Source organism: Lissotriton vulgaris, chromosome 12, assembly GCF_964263255.1.
Source record: "Lissotriton vulgaris chromosome 12, aLisVul1.2, whole genome shotgun sequence".
NCBI classification, from domain to species: domain Eukaryota; kingdom Metazoa; phylum Chordata; class Amphibia; order Caudata; family Salamandridae; genus Lissotriton; species Lissotriton vulgaris.
In genome coordinates this window covers 36,592,719-36,610,225 of record NC_141700.1, presented here as the reverse complement: position 1 = coordinate 36,610,225, position 17,507 = coordinate 36,592,719, and positions in this window count along the sequence as shown.

Here is a 17,507-nt window from a genome sequence, read left to right as displayed (position 1 = left end):
ACTAAGAAACACCCAAGCCTGGCTGGCCGACAATCACCTCAAACTAAATGCTCTGAAAACTGAGTTCCTTCTGATCTCTCCTCCTGCGAAAAAGGCCATCACCCAAACCTGGCTCAATCATCTAACCGCACTCAATGTCCAACCCACCATCGTGGACTCAGCGAAATCCCTTGGCATCACACTGGACTGCAATCTCGACATGCAGCAGCATATTAGCGTAGCAACTAAAGGAGCCAACTTCCAAATCAACACGCTGAGAAAACTCAAACCCTTCCTACCACCCAAGGACTTCCAAACTGTGGTACAAGCCTTAGTCATTCCTCGCATAGACTATGGAATTGTGGCTCTCAGCGGGCTCCCCCTTACAACAACGGCTCCCCTAAGAGCCTCCCTGAACGCGGCCGCGAGACTCATCACCGGCTCAAGAAAACACTCGCATATATCCCCTGACTTAAAAGCCCTGAACTGGCTGCCTATTGAAGCCAGAATTCAGTTGAAAATTGCCTGTATGACACACTCGGCCGTACACCACAAGGCACCCAACTACCTCTCTCATAAGCTGACCATATCAGGAGGCTCAAGATCCAACAGAAGCACAAACACTCTCCTCCTGAAACCACGGAGATTCCGGAAGGAAAAACATACAAACGCTCCTTCTCTGGAATGGCACCTAGGATCTGGAATGCACTCCCGCCAGAAACCAGGCTTATCCCGTCCACTACACTCTTCAAGAAAGAGGTGAAGGCCATCCTTATGGCTAAATACACCTGAACACTATTGATACTGGAACAATGACAAAATTTGGCTCCCTCATTATCGGCTGTCTGAATACTTACCTTTGTACACTAGGACTTGAGTGCCTCAATAACCTGCAATGCACCCACTACTGACTACTGCTATGCCTTCAACATTGTGTTTATTCACCCTCTGGGGTGCTATAATCTTATCCGTTTAGACATTGTACTGTTTCCATATTATTGGTTCTTGATTGTTATTACTCTGTATACTCTTGTATGATTGATACCCTATTTTTGCAACTCACTGTCTACGGAATCTCATATTGATTTAAGAGGCTTGTTTATCCTACCTACTGTTTCTGTAAAGCGCTCTGATATCTGCAAAGATCTTGTTCGCGCTATATAAAACTTTAAATAAATAAATACTGGATGGTGATCAGCACGATTAAATTCTAGGTATAGTATAAGGCATTTTTTTTTCTTCACATTGCAGAAAAACTTTTTTTTAAAACAAACATCCTCGTTTGTTGTGTAGGAAGATAAAAATAAAAGGATGGCATGAGAGCAAATGGTGCATGGAACACCCAAAAGCTGATGGGTGGAATGTTTGGAAAGAGTCAACTTATGGCAATGGCTTTGGTAGCATTCCAAGCCATCGTAATGTAATGTAATTGCCTATTTGTATCGCGCAACAATCGCTCCAAGGAGCATCTAGGCGCCCATATAAGGTCAACCAGGTGTCATGTTGCCTCACTGCTTGACTTGACCAGAACCGAAATCACACTAGGCTTCTAGCAGTTGTATCCTGGAGATTAAACATCCAGGTTTTTAAGTGTTTACAAAAATCTGTTTCCTTGGCCAATGCTCTCAAAAGTGGGGGGAGAGTATTCCACGCTTTTGCACCCAGTACCGCCAGGGACTTGCCCCCTCGTGTTTTGAGTCTAAACCCTGGGATGGTAAGCAGTTTGGCATTTGAGGATCGTAGTGCTAGAGTTGGACAGTATCTCAGAATTTTTTTTCTTAAGTATAGTGGGCCTAGGTCCTGGACCGCTCGAAAGGTAATTATTGGCATTAGTGGCCTGGGCTACAATCTCTCCCTGGCCTCACAAGCCAACGTCCCTGGATAAGGGCAGATAAAAAATCCTGAGCTATTTTGCTGTGACAATAAGCATCGGCCCTTGGTCTAATTCATGCCGATTCAGAAACAGATTACACACGCATACAAATGTTTCATTGCATGTAGTGATAGTAAATAGAATGGCGTCCATCGTGAGTTAGTCTTAAATGATTGCAATATAAGATGAAACAACAAACCGAATAAAAGTGAAATTTGGATATAACTATTGTTCCCACAGGCAGGGAGACAGTTTTTTGGTGCTAAACCAGGTGAGCGATCTAGGTACCGCTGTATGATGTTAACAAATGCATCTAAGTATAACCTGATCGGTAAGTCAAAGTGAAGACGGTTGAGATAAATCTAATGGAGCCTTTGCCAAAGGACCAGGCTCAAAAATGGTCCTTCATGACCTTGTCAATGGACTGGGCGAGTGGCATGGCCCCAGTGGTGCAGCAAGCACAGGTGACTAGTTGGGATTTGGTCCACTAAACTCTATTAATGGCCGTCTTTCTGACGACATCATGGGACAAGACACATTTTTCCTGCAATAGGGTAGTGTATGCTCCCAATATACCAGTGCTTTGCTCTGCCCACAATCTAGTTTGGCTGTGACAAACGTTCTTCCCACCTGCAGCCCCCTCATTAAATACCCCCAGTCCAGGTGGGGTTATTTCCTTGACCCAAAGGCACCTCCTTACCCCAAAATCCTCTGTTATGAGCAACATTTTTACAGAGATTTTTAACAGTATGTATGGCTGGTCTTGCTGACACATGTTTTCTCTGCCACACTCTCAGCCTTCAAGTTGATTACAGAATGGAGCAATTCATACTTACTAACACCTGGGCTCACTGAAGCTTGTTACTGCCTACCATGCATTGATTCTCCTCACTGCTTGTGGCCATTGATGCTCATGCTGGAGCCTTTATAGCTTATAACTGCTTTGTGCCATTCCTTTTTAGGTCTTGCTGAGTCTACGCATGCGCTGCTCTTCGAGACATTTAGTTAGTGGCATTTCAAAGTGCTACCACCAGCTTTGCTTGGCCACCAGCTTGCGGCCACGCACGCAGCCGCCATATGGCTTTCAGCATTCCACACATGGCTGGATCAAGGCTTTCCTTTCAAATGCTCCTCCCCCACCACAGAGCGCGTCCAGCTCCTCCCGCTGGCTGCTGCTCCAGGCGCCATCTGGCCACTTTCAATTTAATGGCCGAGGGGCCGCGTCACTTTTTCCCCCTCCCGCGATCCATTTCAATTCCTGCCCCCTCCCCGCAATCACTTTCGGGCTGCGCGGCCTGGCAGCTCACTTTCATTTTCTTCCAGCGCATCTCATTGAGTGATCTTGGGCAAGTCAATTTGGCTCTCTGCCTTGGTGCCATTTTCTGTCCAAATGAGAGATCCTCGAGAAAAACTAATGCGCTATACACCAAATAAGTTAATCTCGATAGCCATGCAGATATTTCACAAGGAAATAGCACCAAGCTTCATCAAGCAAACTTCTTTAACTAACAGGAAACCAAAGCATATCTGCACTCCCTGTCCTCTCAAATTATTACTGAAATCTGACGGCAGTAATTGAGAAATGGGCACCAGCTGAAATCTCTGTGATAGATGCTTTTCTTCCAGCGCAGCGGCGTCACTTTTTTCCCCTCCCCGCGATCCCTTTCAATTCCCTCCCTGCGATCCCTTTCAATTCCCTCCCCGCGATCCCTTTCAATTCCCTCCCCGCGATCACTTTAGCCTGAGCGGCCGCAAACCTCACAATGAGATAAACAAAACGGCATAATTATAGTCTTTTTGCTGTTGCATTACGTGCCGATGTTTAGCATAACAGTGTATTCAATTTATGACCCAACAAAGTATTGGAAGGTTCCCCATGTCATGTACACAGGGAGGGGAGTGAACAAAAGTAAACAGAAGGTCCCTGTGGTTTTTGTTTTTTAAGAAAGGTCAGGGATACTGACTGTGTACCAGAATGTGGAGGGGTTTTAAGGTCTGAATGGGGTCCCTGTTTGCATTGGAGTGTAGGAAACCGCTAAATCTAAATCACTTCTCATATTGTAAACCAAGACATCAACCAATAAACAGATATAACAAAGATATAAAAACAAATAACACAATTTATTATGGTGCCTCCCTATATGGGTTACAATCTAATTCATTAAAAAGACAGCTTTGATCAAATAATTCTCATAATAAAAAAAAAATGTTGTTAAAAAACAGGCAAAAGGAGTCGACGCACCGTTTCGTTGTCTGTTTACAATTGTTACACCTTCATCAGGACATGTGACAGTTGACTTGTTATCTAAAAATTTAAAAACAATGTTTTAGATGTCTTGTTATGAAAAACAAATTTATCTATAAAGGGTTATATACATTTCTTTCGGACTTATCTCTATTCTGAATCCCTTGTTCTCCCCAGTTTATTACTCAATAGGGGATACCATACTCCTGTGTAAGGGGAACCCTGCTCCTGTGTGGAGGTGACCTTATTAACCCTCCTCTGCACACTATATATTTAACTCAGAAAGGGGGGTCAACCAAGTGACCACGATTTTATGCATAGAAAACTTTCATGGGACTACTTAACACTAAGGAAAGATATCTAATTCCTTTATGCCCTTTTAATTTAAATCGGAAAAAAGGGGGTCGACTAAGTTTCCCAGATTTTATGAAGAAATACCTTTCATTGAAGTTCATTGTCAAATAAGGAGACTTCTAGTTCAACCGGAAACTTTTATCACTCTTTATCTTCTTCTGATATTAAACCTTTTGCATAAAAAAAGAATATTCTCAATTATCCATCTGTTTATGCAGAAGAGATCCCTGATTTGTGTATAGGATTTGCCATGATTATTACCTGCTATCAAACGGTTATGCTTCTAATATGGCACGGAGGAGCCACCGTCATTTGTAAATTTCAGTCATAAAAACGCGAGTCCTTTCTTCAATTTAGGAGTCACTAAGTGTAAGATGAAACACGTATTATAGAGGTCATTATATTGGCGATTATGAGCCCTCTCCGCTAAATTATATATTCCTTTTGCTCTACTCACCGAGTTGGATACTCATTTGTGCTAAGCCATTCATAGGTCAAATGTGGTCTTGTTGATACAGGTTGGCTGAATTCACCTTTCTTCCTGTTATGTATCTGTAGGGGCAAATTTAGTATGTAGTGAGTCTTATGATTACTATGTTAATCTTCGCTACTCGGTTGGATTTTGACAGTAATTAATTAAAGGGCCCCGTTTGGGTATGGGCCAAGAGACCTTATTGTTTGTCTCTTTCTATACCCTTTCCTGGATAGAGGTACTTAGATACTTTCTAAAACATATGAGTATCTCGTTTCTATATAAAATTGATTCTGTAAAAGGAGTGTTCCACATCATGCTGAGATTACTAAGTGATGTGACCCACACAAATTTTTGTTGGAAGACTTCACGGCGTTTCTAAGCACAGAAGCATTATGTTTTTTAAAAAAAACGCCCATGAACAGAACTTCAAAAAGGTGACGTCCATTATTTACCAGATCAGTGCATCAAGGTATTAATGTGGGTCATCTCAAGAGTTAAAACATAATTCTGGCGTGATCTTTACAATACAATGCTAACTGCACCTCTGAGCGGGAGATCCGCGTTTTAAGTAATACAGATGTTTAGCGCCAAAAATAAGAATAAGAATAAGCAAAACACGTGGGGTGGCTCATCTAAAATACGAGATCTCAGCAACGTTTGTAGCGTTGCACGAGTTACTCGAGTCGGGATATTTCACTCTCACGTACTTAAAGTTCTCGAATCGGCCTCCCTGCTCCTCCGTGTTTGGGTCATCCGGGAAAATAATAACCCGGATTTGATGCTGGTATTTAAGCTGACTACCGGTTGCTTGACCCGGAAGTCAACAAATATCGCTTCGAGAGTTTATTTTATATAACAGAAATAATGCTTTGTAAACTTTCTCCTTTGTTGTAATTACATTTTTTATATTACGGCTAGAAGATATTGTTTAAATGTTGGTGTTCTCTCCGCATCGCGGGCCACCTCGTATCTTATTTACCTATATTTTCCGCATGACCCGGACATGAATTTGCTGTTCCACATACGACTAATGGGCTAACGGGTTTATTATAAAGAGAAAACAGGCAACTATTCTGTTTTAGTTATAGCGTATTCTACAGCTATCATTGGACTAGCCCCAAAATGAGTTTAAATACTAAATTATGTGCTTGTTTCTAATAAGTGTCCGACTTTGGCGGCCATCTTGAAATGGGAAGCTAGAGTCGATAGTTATAGTTCCTGGAATACTGAGTGTTCTGCTTCTCGATGGTAGTTATTATTCCAACATTAAGCTATATGTCACAATATTACAATAGTAATAATAAGAAAAGATAATGACATTTATATATAGTTTTTTTCCAGTGCAATACAAAACGATACTTTTTCAAATATTAAAACACAGCCATGATGCTTTTGTGCCCATTTTTGTGGTACACTCCTATTTTATACATTTTTACTCAACTTTCTAGAGGATAGTACTTAATAATGTTATGGTTGTCGAGGAACAGTAGTGACGGATTTATACAATTTCCTCTAGTCATGTCATATTTCTCACAGGCTGACATGTATATAGTGGTGCTAGGTGTCAATAAAAAAAGGTGTTGAACTTTAACACATTTAACAATCCTGCCTAATCCACATTGCCTCTGTTATATATATTTCAAGTGATGACATTACATATGTCCTAATAATCATATCGTCCTGCTGATTTTAGAGACCATATCATGTTTAATCACATCCATTTAGCGTGCTTCATGCGGGAAAGAAGATATTGTACATTCACTAATAAACAGCTGTATGTCGTGGTTCTCTCGCTACAATTTACTAGAAAACCCTATCATTAGTAGAGATCATTTTGTTCAGTTCTGTGGTTACTATAATCACTATGAGGGCCTATCTTGGATTCATTCATGTAGCGTCTACAGTTGCTTCATAGTAAAGCCCATTCTCTACACCAATAGTAGTTAGAAATTAATGATGTTAAACATCTTACTGAATCAATATTTCCCATTCCTCTTCATTATTTAAACCGGTTTTGAAAGTGTTAAAAAGAGACATGTAGAACTGTTCTCTCTTTTCTCTTCACTTGGATGTTCCCTCCTCTTATATTTAGTTGCATCACTTCTGTAGTAGGGGATCTCTGTGTATAGTCATAGTCTAGTGAATAGTCCCGCCCATGTGCGTGGACCCCGGAGCAATCAAAAATAATCTCTAAAGTGTCGAAAAAATGCAGAACTGCATAGACACTTAAGAGAGAATTTAAAGACATATAATGCAGCCCAAAAAAGGCTACACTGTCCAGTACTTCAGCTAGAAATTCCACCAAAAATCCACAAAAACAGCAAAGACTGTCCAGATTTCCATTGTCTTCAGTACAAACCCCTCTGGAATATAGAGAGGAAGACCTGGACAGACAAGACCCATAGGCTGCCATTATGTGTCTCAGAATAGGGTACTGTGCCTTTAAGAGAACTTTCCAGAACTTCACAGTATCCCAGAATGCCCTGCAGGTCTCTCATACTTTCAGTTCTTTTTTCCGGCTCCTGCAAGCAGGACCCTGGAGCATTGAGCTCTCCCTTTTCAAGAGTTTTTGTTGGTGTTTTTTGCACTAAACTCGATTTTGTGTACTTTTTAATTACTTTGAAGCTTTCTTCTTGGTTTCTTGCACCCATTGGTCGTCCATAATGCCTGCATTATTCGACAAATGCCCGGAGTGCTCCAGGAAGAAGGCCAAGTCAGACCCCCATGAGGTCTGTATCCTCTGCCTTCCCTCTTCCCACATCCCTGAGGAGTGTGAGATCTGCCAAGGTTTCTCTGGCAGGACCCTGAAGGACAGACTGAAGATCAGGCTTCAGGGACTAGAAGATAGAAGACCGAAGACGCAAGGTGGGTCTGGAGGGGCTTCATCTGCCCATGCTGAGGCCCCTGGGGGGCTATCCGGGGGCAGGAAGCCCAGAACACGTCCCCATTCTCCGTCTGGGTCGGTGGCACCCACCAAGACGTTGAGGGGTAAGTCCAAGGCCGGCTCCCCATCTCCCCAGGGCTCTGGGTCGAGGAAACGTCGCCCGTCGACGTAGAGGGACCTGCATAGGCCGCCGTCGAACACAGAGACATTGTCATCGTCGCTGTCTTCGGCGTCGACGTCCAGCTCTCGGCGTCGACAGGCCCGGCGTCGACGCTTGCCGCCGAGGCGATACCGTCGATCGCCGTCAAGCTCGTCGTCGAGCCCGCCGTCGACGCAGAAGCATTCCCCGGCGAGACGGAAGCGTTCGCCGTCGAGGCGAAGGAGGTCTCCGTCGAGGTCGACGTCGAGACACTCCAAGGCGACATCGAGGCGGTCGCCGTCGAGGCGCAAGAGATCGCCGTCAAGACATCGCCGTCAAGACGCAGAGGATCGTCGTCAAGATGGTCCGGGTCGACGTTGAGACATGGCAGCCGTTCGACACCGAAGAGGAGGAGACGGTCGACGCCGAAGGGACTCTTGACGTCGAGGGGCCGACGGTCGACGCCTGAACACTGGTCAGCGGCGTCGAGGGATCGTACTTAGCGGCCTAGGGCTGTGGGGGGCTCCCCTCAGCCCGGAAAGGATGGTGGGTCACCGGCATCGGTGTACTCGGAGGTGTATACTCCAAAGAAGTCTGTTCCACCTCCTCCTCCGTTACCTAGAGGCCCGCATCTGAGGACTCCTACCCCTCCTCCGTTGCCTCCTCTGCCTGAAAAGCCTCCACCGGTTCCGCCGAGGTCTGTCTCGTTGCCCAGGCTCCCGACCGCTCCCAAGAAGACTCCTAAATCTAAGGAACCACGTAGGCCCAAGTCGGCCACCCCGGAGGACCGGCCGAGGCCCAAGAGATCTAAGTCTCGCTCCAGACGGAGAGAACGATCGAGGAGCAGGCACAGGTCCTCCACCCGTTCCAGACGGCACCATAGGAGACATAGATCCAGGACCGATACGTCTTCTAGGACCCGCTCCTATTCCCCTACTTTGTCCGATTCCCCGGAGACTAGGGTGTGTCCTATCGATGACATCGGTACATTCCAGGAGGTTCTCCTGAGGGGGGCTGCGAAGTTGGGTATCACGGTGACGGCTCCTACACCTACGACGTCCGTGATATTCGAGACTTTGCACAATAAGCACCTGTCTCGCCCTCTGTTGCCCTTGGTTCCGGGACTGGTTGAACCGGCACAAGAACTGTTTCTTACACCGGCGCTGGTCAAGGCTGCCCCGTCCAGACTTTTGAAAAAATACAGGGACTCGGACCCTGCCTTCCTGAGGATGGACCCAGTCCCCGACTCAGTGATCGTGACGGCGGCCAGAAAGCAACATTCTACCTCCCCGTCCTCCACCGTGCCTCCGGACAAGGAGAGCCGCTGGATTGATTCTGCAGGAAGGAAAGCGTGTGGGACTTCTTCCACGACAATGAAGGCTTCCAGCGACTCGGCATTACTGGGACGATATGACCGTGCGCTTTGGGATTCCATGGAGCAGTTCGCGGACCTTGTGCCGCGTGACAGGAGGAAGGACTTCATGGAAATCGTCAAGGAGGGGATGCTGGTCTCGAACCAGGCCATCAGTGCCGCGGCGGATATATCCTTCTTAGCTGCACATGGCTACTGCCACGGTATCAACCAGCGCCGCCATGCTTGGCTCAGGCTTACGTCTCTCAAGCCTGAGGCGCAGCAGCGAGTGGCCAACCTGCCGTTTTCCGGGGACATGCTCTTCGGTAAGCACGCAGATGACGAGATGGCCCGGATGAAGGCCGAGGCTGAGACCCTGACGGCGGTGGGCTTGGAGAAGCCCTAAGACAAGAAACCCTACCGCCAGTTCCAACGGCGGTTCGGCTCACAGGGGAAAGGAAGAGGACAGTCTTCGGGACAACAGCAGCAGCAACAACAGCAGCAGTTCTGAAGACCTTTCCAAAAACGTCAGAGGGGTAGAGGTGGACAGCAGTCCTCTACTGTGACCAAGGGCCCGGCCGGGTCTCGACCCTGAGCGGTTACTTCCCCGTCATCCGTTACCCGCTCCGGTGGGGGGAAGCGTTCAATTTTTTCTGGCAGAGTGGAGAAAAATTACTCAGGACAAGTGGGTGCTGAATATTGTTTGCAATGGATACAGTCTTCGATTCATCAGCCCTCCTCCAGCGATCCCTCCGGTCAGCTCGCAGTATCAACTGCGCGAGCTCCAGGCGGAGGCCGATATCCTGTTGAGGAAAAGGGCGATAGAAGACGTACCTCTGTCTCAAAGAGGTAGAGGTCTGTACTCCCGGTTCTTTCTGGTTCGCAAGAAGGACAAGAACGAGTTCAGGCCCATTCTGGACTTGCGACAGGCAAACAAGTGGATTCGCAGAGAAAAGTTTTGCATGCTGTCGTTGCATCAGATTTATCCTCAGTTGCAACAGGGGGACTGGCTTTGTGCCATAGACCTACAAGATGCGTACTTCCACGTGCCCATCGCACACAACCACAGGAAGTTTCTGCGATTTCAAGTCTGCACCAATCATTACCAATACACGGTGCTGCCTTTCGGACTGAAATCTGCACCCAGGACATTCTCGAAGTGCATGGCAGTGGTAGCGGCACACCTGAGGAAAGACAGGGTGTTTGTCTACCCGTACCTGGACGATTGGTTGATCAAGGCCTCCTCCTTCTCAGAAGCTCAAGCAGACTTCCAGAAGACATGCGTTCTCTTGAACAAGCTGGGGTTGCACATCAACATGTCCAAGTCTGTCCCGATCCCGGTCCAATGTATTCAATACTTGGGGGCCACCATCAATACGCTGTCAGCAAGCGTGTCTCCTTCGGAGGAGCGACGGAGATCGATCCTTCGGAAGGCTCAGGCTCTTATGACCGCTCCATCTACAACAGTGAGGACGGTGTCTTCTCTACTGGGGTCGATGGCCTCTTGTATCTTCCTCACTCCTCATGCACGACTACACATGAGGCCTCTGCAGGAGTGCTTGGAGGATCAATGGGACCAGAGGAAAGGATCTTGGGACGACAAGATACAACTGTCTCTGCATGCTCTTCAGTCTCTGAAATGGTGGTGTTCAGCGGAAAATCTCCTCAGAGGGGTTCCCTTCCACAAGGACATTCCTACTCAGACGATCGTGACGGATGCTTCTCTCCAGGGCTGGGGAGCGCATTCGGGAGACTTACAGATCCAAGGCACGTGGTCTCCGACGGAGTCCACGTATCACATCAATTTCCTGGAACTCAGAGCTGTTCACTTGGCGCTGAAGGCCTTTTCATCCGTCCTTCCGGACCAACTCTCTGCTTGTACAGAAGGACAATACGACCACGATGTATTACCTCAACAAGCAGGGGGGGTCGAGATCGCGCACCCTGTCTCGGGAGGCGCAGACGATCTGGCACTAGCTTCTGGCAAGAGGATTGACGATAACGGCTACCCATCTGCCGGGTGTGCAGAATGTCCAGGCGGACGCACTGAGCAGACTGATTCAGGAAAACCATGAGTGGGTCATAAACGACGACGTACTAGGAGAAGTCTTCGCAAGGTGTAGGGCTCCAGACGTAGATCTGTTCGCCACCGCCGAAAACAGCAAATGCTGAGACTTCGCCTCCAGGTACTACCAGCAAGGGATGCTGGGGAATGCACTCTGGATCAACTGGTCGAACAGCTTTGTTTACGCTTTTCCGCCCATTCCCCTGATTCCGGCGGTGCTCATCAAGCTGTCCAGGTCCAGGGCACGAATGATCCTGATTGCCCCGGAATGGCCCAGACAGTGGTGGTTCACTGATCTCCTACACCGGTCCCTCCTTCCACGCATACGGTTGCTGTGCAGGTCGGACCTTCTCACGAAGTTCGGGGGGCAGATGGTGCACCCCAACCTCTCATCCTTGAGTTTGGCGGCATGGCTCCTGAGGTAGTGCAATATGGCCATTTGAATCTACCTGAAGATTGCATGGACATACTGAAGGAGTCTAAGAGGCCCTCCACTCGGACGTCCTATGCTTACAAGTGGAAGAGGTTTTGTTTCTGGTGTGTGTCCAGGAACTATGATCCTACGACGTGCAAGGAAGACGTCATCCTTCCCTACCTTCTACATTTGGCGCGATCTGGCCTTAATGTTCACTCTATTAGGGTTCATCTCGCTGCATTGACTGCCTACAGGAAAAGCCCTTCGCAGACTTCCTTCTTTCAGATCTCTGTGATCAAAGACTTTTTGGAAGGCTTGAAGAAAGTGTTACCTCCTGTCAGGCTCCCTTCGCCTTCATGGGAATTGAATGTGGTGCTGTCCAGTTTGATGAAGGAGCCTTTTGAACCCATTCATAAGGCTTCGTTGCAGCACCTGTCCTGGAAGGCGGCGTTCCTCGTGGCCATTACATCGGCCCGCAGGGTGAGTGAAATTCAGGCGTTGTGTTGTAATGAACCTTATACTGTATTTCATGCTGCTAAGGTTGTTATGCGTACTCACCCTAAATTTCTTCCCAAGGTTATTTCTCACTTTCATGTCAACCAAACCATAACTTTGCCTACGTTTTTTCAGAACCCTTCATCTCCAGCGGAAAGGTCCTTCCATTCCCTGGATGTGCGGAGGGTGTTGAAATTTTGTCTGGATAAGACTAAAGATATTCGTAGGTCAGACCAATTGTTTATCAATTACGGATCAGTCAGGACGGGTCTTGCGACCTCTAAGCAGTCCATTTCTAGGTGGATTGTGTCCTGCATACAACTATGTTACCAGAAAGCTAATAAGACCTTAGGGGGTAAGCCTAAGGCTCATTCCACCAGGGGCAAAGCTACCACGACAGCATTGCTCCGTAATGTGCCGATTGCAGAAATTTGCAAGGCCGCCACTTGGAGGTCGGTTCATACCTTTGCTAAGCATTACTGTCTGGACGCTGATGCCAGAGCAGATGCTCAGGTTGGACAGGCTTCGCTGCGGAATTTGTTCGCACAATAGTGGTGTTGGTTTCTTTTCTCCACCGCCGCTTTGGTGTAGGGATGGGCTTGCCATTCTATTCACTAGATTATGACTATACACAGAGATCCCCTACTACAGAAGGAGTCGTTTCTTTTCTGTAACTCCAGTTCTGTAGTAGGGGTATCTCTGTTATAATCATAAGCGCCCGCCCTCCTCCCCGGTGGAGAGTGAGAGAGATATTCATGTGAGAAATGCTACAGGTCTGGCGTGTTACGCTTTCAAAAAGAACTGAAAGTATGAGAGACCTGCAGGGCATTCTGGGATACTGTGAAGTTCTGGAAAGTTCTCTTAAAGGCACAGTACCCTATTCTGAGACACATAATGGCAGCCTATGGGGCTTGTCTGTCCAGGTCTTCCTCTCTATATTCCAGAGGGGTTTGTACTGAAGACAATGGAAATCTGGACAGGCTTTGCTGTTTTTGTGGATTTTTGGTGGAATTTCTAGCTGGAGTACTGGACAGTGTATCCTTTTTTGGGCTGCATTATATGTCTTTAAATTCTCCCTTAAGTGTCTATGCAGTTCTGCATTTTTTCGACACTTTAGAGATTATTTTTGATTGCTCCGGGGTCCACGCACATGGGCGGGACTATTCACTAGATTATGACTATAACAGAGATACCCCTACTACAGAACTGGAGTTACAGAAAAGAAACTACTCCTTCTATTCCGCACCATTTAAGATGTTCTATTTTATGATTATGCGTCAGCCAATGATCTACTAAAGGTGCGGTTTTCTTTTTGGTTCTGATTGCTGACTTATGTTCTGTTATTCGAGTTCTAACTTCTCTAGATGTTTCTCCAATATAGGCCTTTTTGCATGGGCAGAGGATAAAGTAGATTAAGGTTTTAGTTCTGCAGTTTATGAAGTTTTTTATTTTATGTTTGACACCATTGTGCGTTATGGTGTCCACCTTTAATAGGGTGTCACAGTTGGTGCACATATTGCAGCAGAAATTGACAACAGGTAGGGGTTTTTTATCTATGGTGTTTTGTTTCTCAGTTCTATCCTGTCTGAATGTATGGACTAAACAGTTTCTTATTGTTTTGTTTCTCCTAAAGCTGAACATGTGTTTTGGGATTTTTATATCATGTTTGTCATTTAAGAGTGACCAATTTCTGTTAATGTTTTTTACTTTATTGCTAGCTACGCTGAAATTCGTAACGAAAATCAATCTGTCCTTTGATTTTTCTGTTTTTTTATGTTCGTTTGAGAACAAGGAATCCCTGTTGTAATATTTTGCTCGCTTGTAAGCGCTCCTAATTAAGTGTTTCGGATATAATCATATCGTCCTGCTGATTTTAGAGACCATATCATGTTTAATCACATCCATTTAGCGCGCTTCATGCGGGAAAGAAGATATTGTACATTCACTAATAAACAGCTATATGTTGTGGTTTTCTCGCTACAATTTACTAGAAAACCCTATCATTAGTAGAGATCATTTTGTTCAGTTCTCAAGTTACTATAATCACTATGAGGGCCTATCTTGGATTCATTCATGTAGCGTCTACAGTTGCATCATAGTAAAGCCCATTCTCTACACCAATAGTAGTTAAAAATTAATGATGTTAAACATCTTACTGAATCAATCTTTCCCATTCCTCTTTATTATTTAAACCGGTTCTGAAAGTGTTAAAAAGAGACATGTAGAACTGTTCTCTCTTTTCTCTTCACTTGGATGTTCCCTCCTCTTATATTTAGTTGCATCACTTCTATTCCGCACCATTTAAGATCCTCTATTTTATGATTATGCGTCAGCCAATGATCTACTAAAGGTGCAGTTTTCTTTTTGGTTCTGATTGCTGACTTATGTTCTGTTATTCGAGTTCTAACTTCTCTAGATGTTTCTCCAATATAGGCCTTTTTGCATGGGCAGAGGATAAAGTAGATTAGATTTTTAGTTCTGCAGTTTATGAAGTTTTTTATTTTATGTTTGACACCATTGTGCGTTATGGTGTCCACCTTTAATAGGGTGTATGTTTTTTACTTTATTGCTAGCTACGCTGAAATTCGTAACGAATATCTGTCCTTTGATTTTTCTGTTTTTTATGTTCGTTTGAGAACAAGGAATCCCTGTTGTAATATTTTGCTCGGTGAGTAGAGCAAAAGGAATATATAATTTAGAGGAGAGGGCTCATAATCGCCAATATAATGACCTCTATAATATTTGTTTCATCTTACACTTAGTGACTCCTAAATTGAAGAAAGGACTCGCGTTTTTATGACTGAAATTTACAAATGACGGTGGCTCCTCCGTGCCATATTAGAAGCATAACCGATTGATAGCAGGTAATAATCATGGCAAACCCTATACACAAATCGGGGATCTCTTCTGCTTAAACAGGTGGATAATTGAGAATATTCTTTTTTATGCAAAAGGTTTAATATCACAAGAAGATAAAGAGTGATAAACGTTTCCGGTTGAACTAGAAGTCTCCTTTTTTGACAATGAACTTCTATGAAAGGTATTTCTTCATAAAATCTGGGAAACTTAGTCAACCCCCTTTTTTCCGATTTAAATTAAAAGGGCATAAAGGAATTAGATATCTTTCCTTAGTGTTAAGTATTCCCATGAAAGTTTTCTATGCATAAAATCGTGGTCACTTGGTTGACCCCCCTTTTTGAGTTAAATATATAGTGTGCAGAGGAGGGTTAATAAGGTCACCCCCACACAGGAGCAAGGTTCCCCTTACACAGGAGTATGGTATCCCCTATTGAGAAATAAACTGGGGAGAGAACCAGGGATTCAGAATAGAGATAAGTCCGAAAGAAATGTATATAACCCTTTATAGATGAATTTGTTTTTCATAACAAGACATCTAAAAAATTGTTTAAAATTTTTAGATAACAAGTCAACTGTCACATGTCCTGATGAAGGTGTAACAATTGTAAACAGACACCGAAACGGCGCGTCAACTCCTTTTGACTGTTTTTTAACAATTTGTTTTTTTTTTAATAAGAGAATTATTTGATCAAAGCTGTCTTTTTAATGAATTAGATTGTAACCCTTATAGGGAGGCACCATAATAAATTGTGTCATTTGTTTTTATATCTTTGTTATATCTGTTTATTGGTTGATGTCTTGGTTTACAATATGAGTAGTGATTTAGATTTAGCCGTTTCCTACACTCCAATGCAAACAGGGACCCCGTTCAATTTACGACCTCCATTCTTAAATCGGGCCCATTCGTTTTGTTTATTGCACTGCCCGTTTTGTTTTATCTCAATGCTTCTCTGGTTGTTGAAATTTGACACATTTTCGCAAAAGTCAATCTGAGCGTTGATTTCCCGTTTTATTTATATTCAGAAAATAGGTTTTGCAACAATGGTTTCTCCCCAAAATCTGTAAACTGCGCATTTCGAATCTGATTTGTAAACCGCATCATTGCCCAAAGTGACAACATTGTTCTCTGTCCCTTGTAGTGGATAAGACTTGTGCTGACTAAAGTCCTTTCTGTTTTAATCTGCATTACTATAAGCCATGCTGTTGTGCTAGAATCGCCCGCCTCGTCTTTTAAGGGCAGGGCTATTTTAAGATTTTGAGTGAATGTTGTGAAGACACGTAAAGCACTTTGTATATTTTGGCAGTTAAAAAACAGATTGACTTTCGCATAAAGCAGCAGGCAGTATGCCTTTAAGCGTGTTTGAGTCTTTGTGTGCGAGAATATACATTTCTAAATTTAGGTGGTGTTGACATCTCGGTTCGCGCGCGTCAGATTAGCTCGGTAGAAAAAATAAGTTTTATTTGGCATCCATTTCGGCGGTTCTTAATGTATCTGCCCCAAAAAGATGAAAGGAAGAGAAAGCTCAACTCGAGTTAAACTATTGGGCTGCATGTTGCACTTTGATCTCAGCAGCATACCTTAATTAAGTGAGGTATCTTAGTGGTCATTTAAATAATTTAAAAAACGTTTAGTGATTTCGTCTAAGTGAAGTGTATTTCTTAGTTTTGTAACATGCTTTGTCGAACGTCACATTCCCACCAATACTAACATGTTCCCTAATAAATATAATTGTGTCATGAGTGTCCGTTAGACCTCCTCTCGTGACTAGGTACCTTATTTTTTTACTGCCCCTCAATGCCACCACATTTTGTGTCTGACTTCATTTTACCAAATTTTTGCTGTAGATGATTGGAATTTCCTTTAAAAAAATCGAAATGGTGAACTAAAATTGAATTAAAAGGTTGTTAAATTTTAATGAAGGTTGACCCAGGCAACAATAGTGTATGCAACAAAGCAAAAAAAGTTACAATTTCACGAGTTACAGTAGTAACCTAGTCTTGACCTCCTTTCATCATAAATAATACAGTGAAAAGTATGCCAAAGGACATCTAGTGCTTGTGTGTTGAAGATCCCTCTGTCTTGGCACAGGTGCATCCACAGTAAGTGTGGCATCATTGGGGTAGTCTACCCCCACAGACTCCATCCCAATCTTCCAAAGTGGCAGGAGACGCAGCTGCAGTTTGGTGACTGTAAAGGGAGCGGGTCCTCTCCCGACGTGCTGAAAAGCTTTTTAGCAAGCCTGCTGCACGAGCCGCGCCCAGGTGAAGCCTGGGACTAAAGCAGCCTGTCCGAGCCAAGAAGAGGCAGGGCAGGGTCACCCTCCTTTGGCTCACTTTTCGGAACCGTGTTGGTCCGTCCTCAGGATGGTTCTG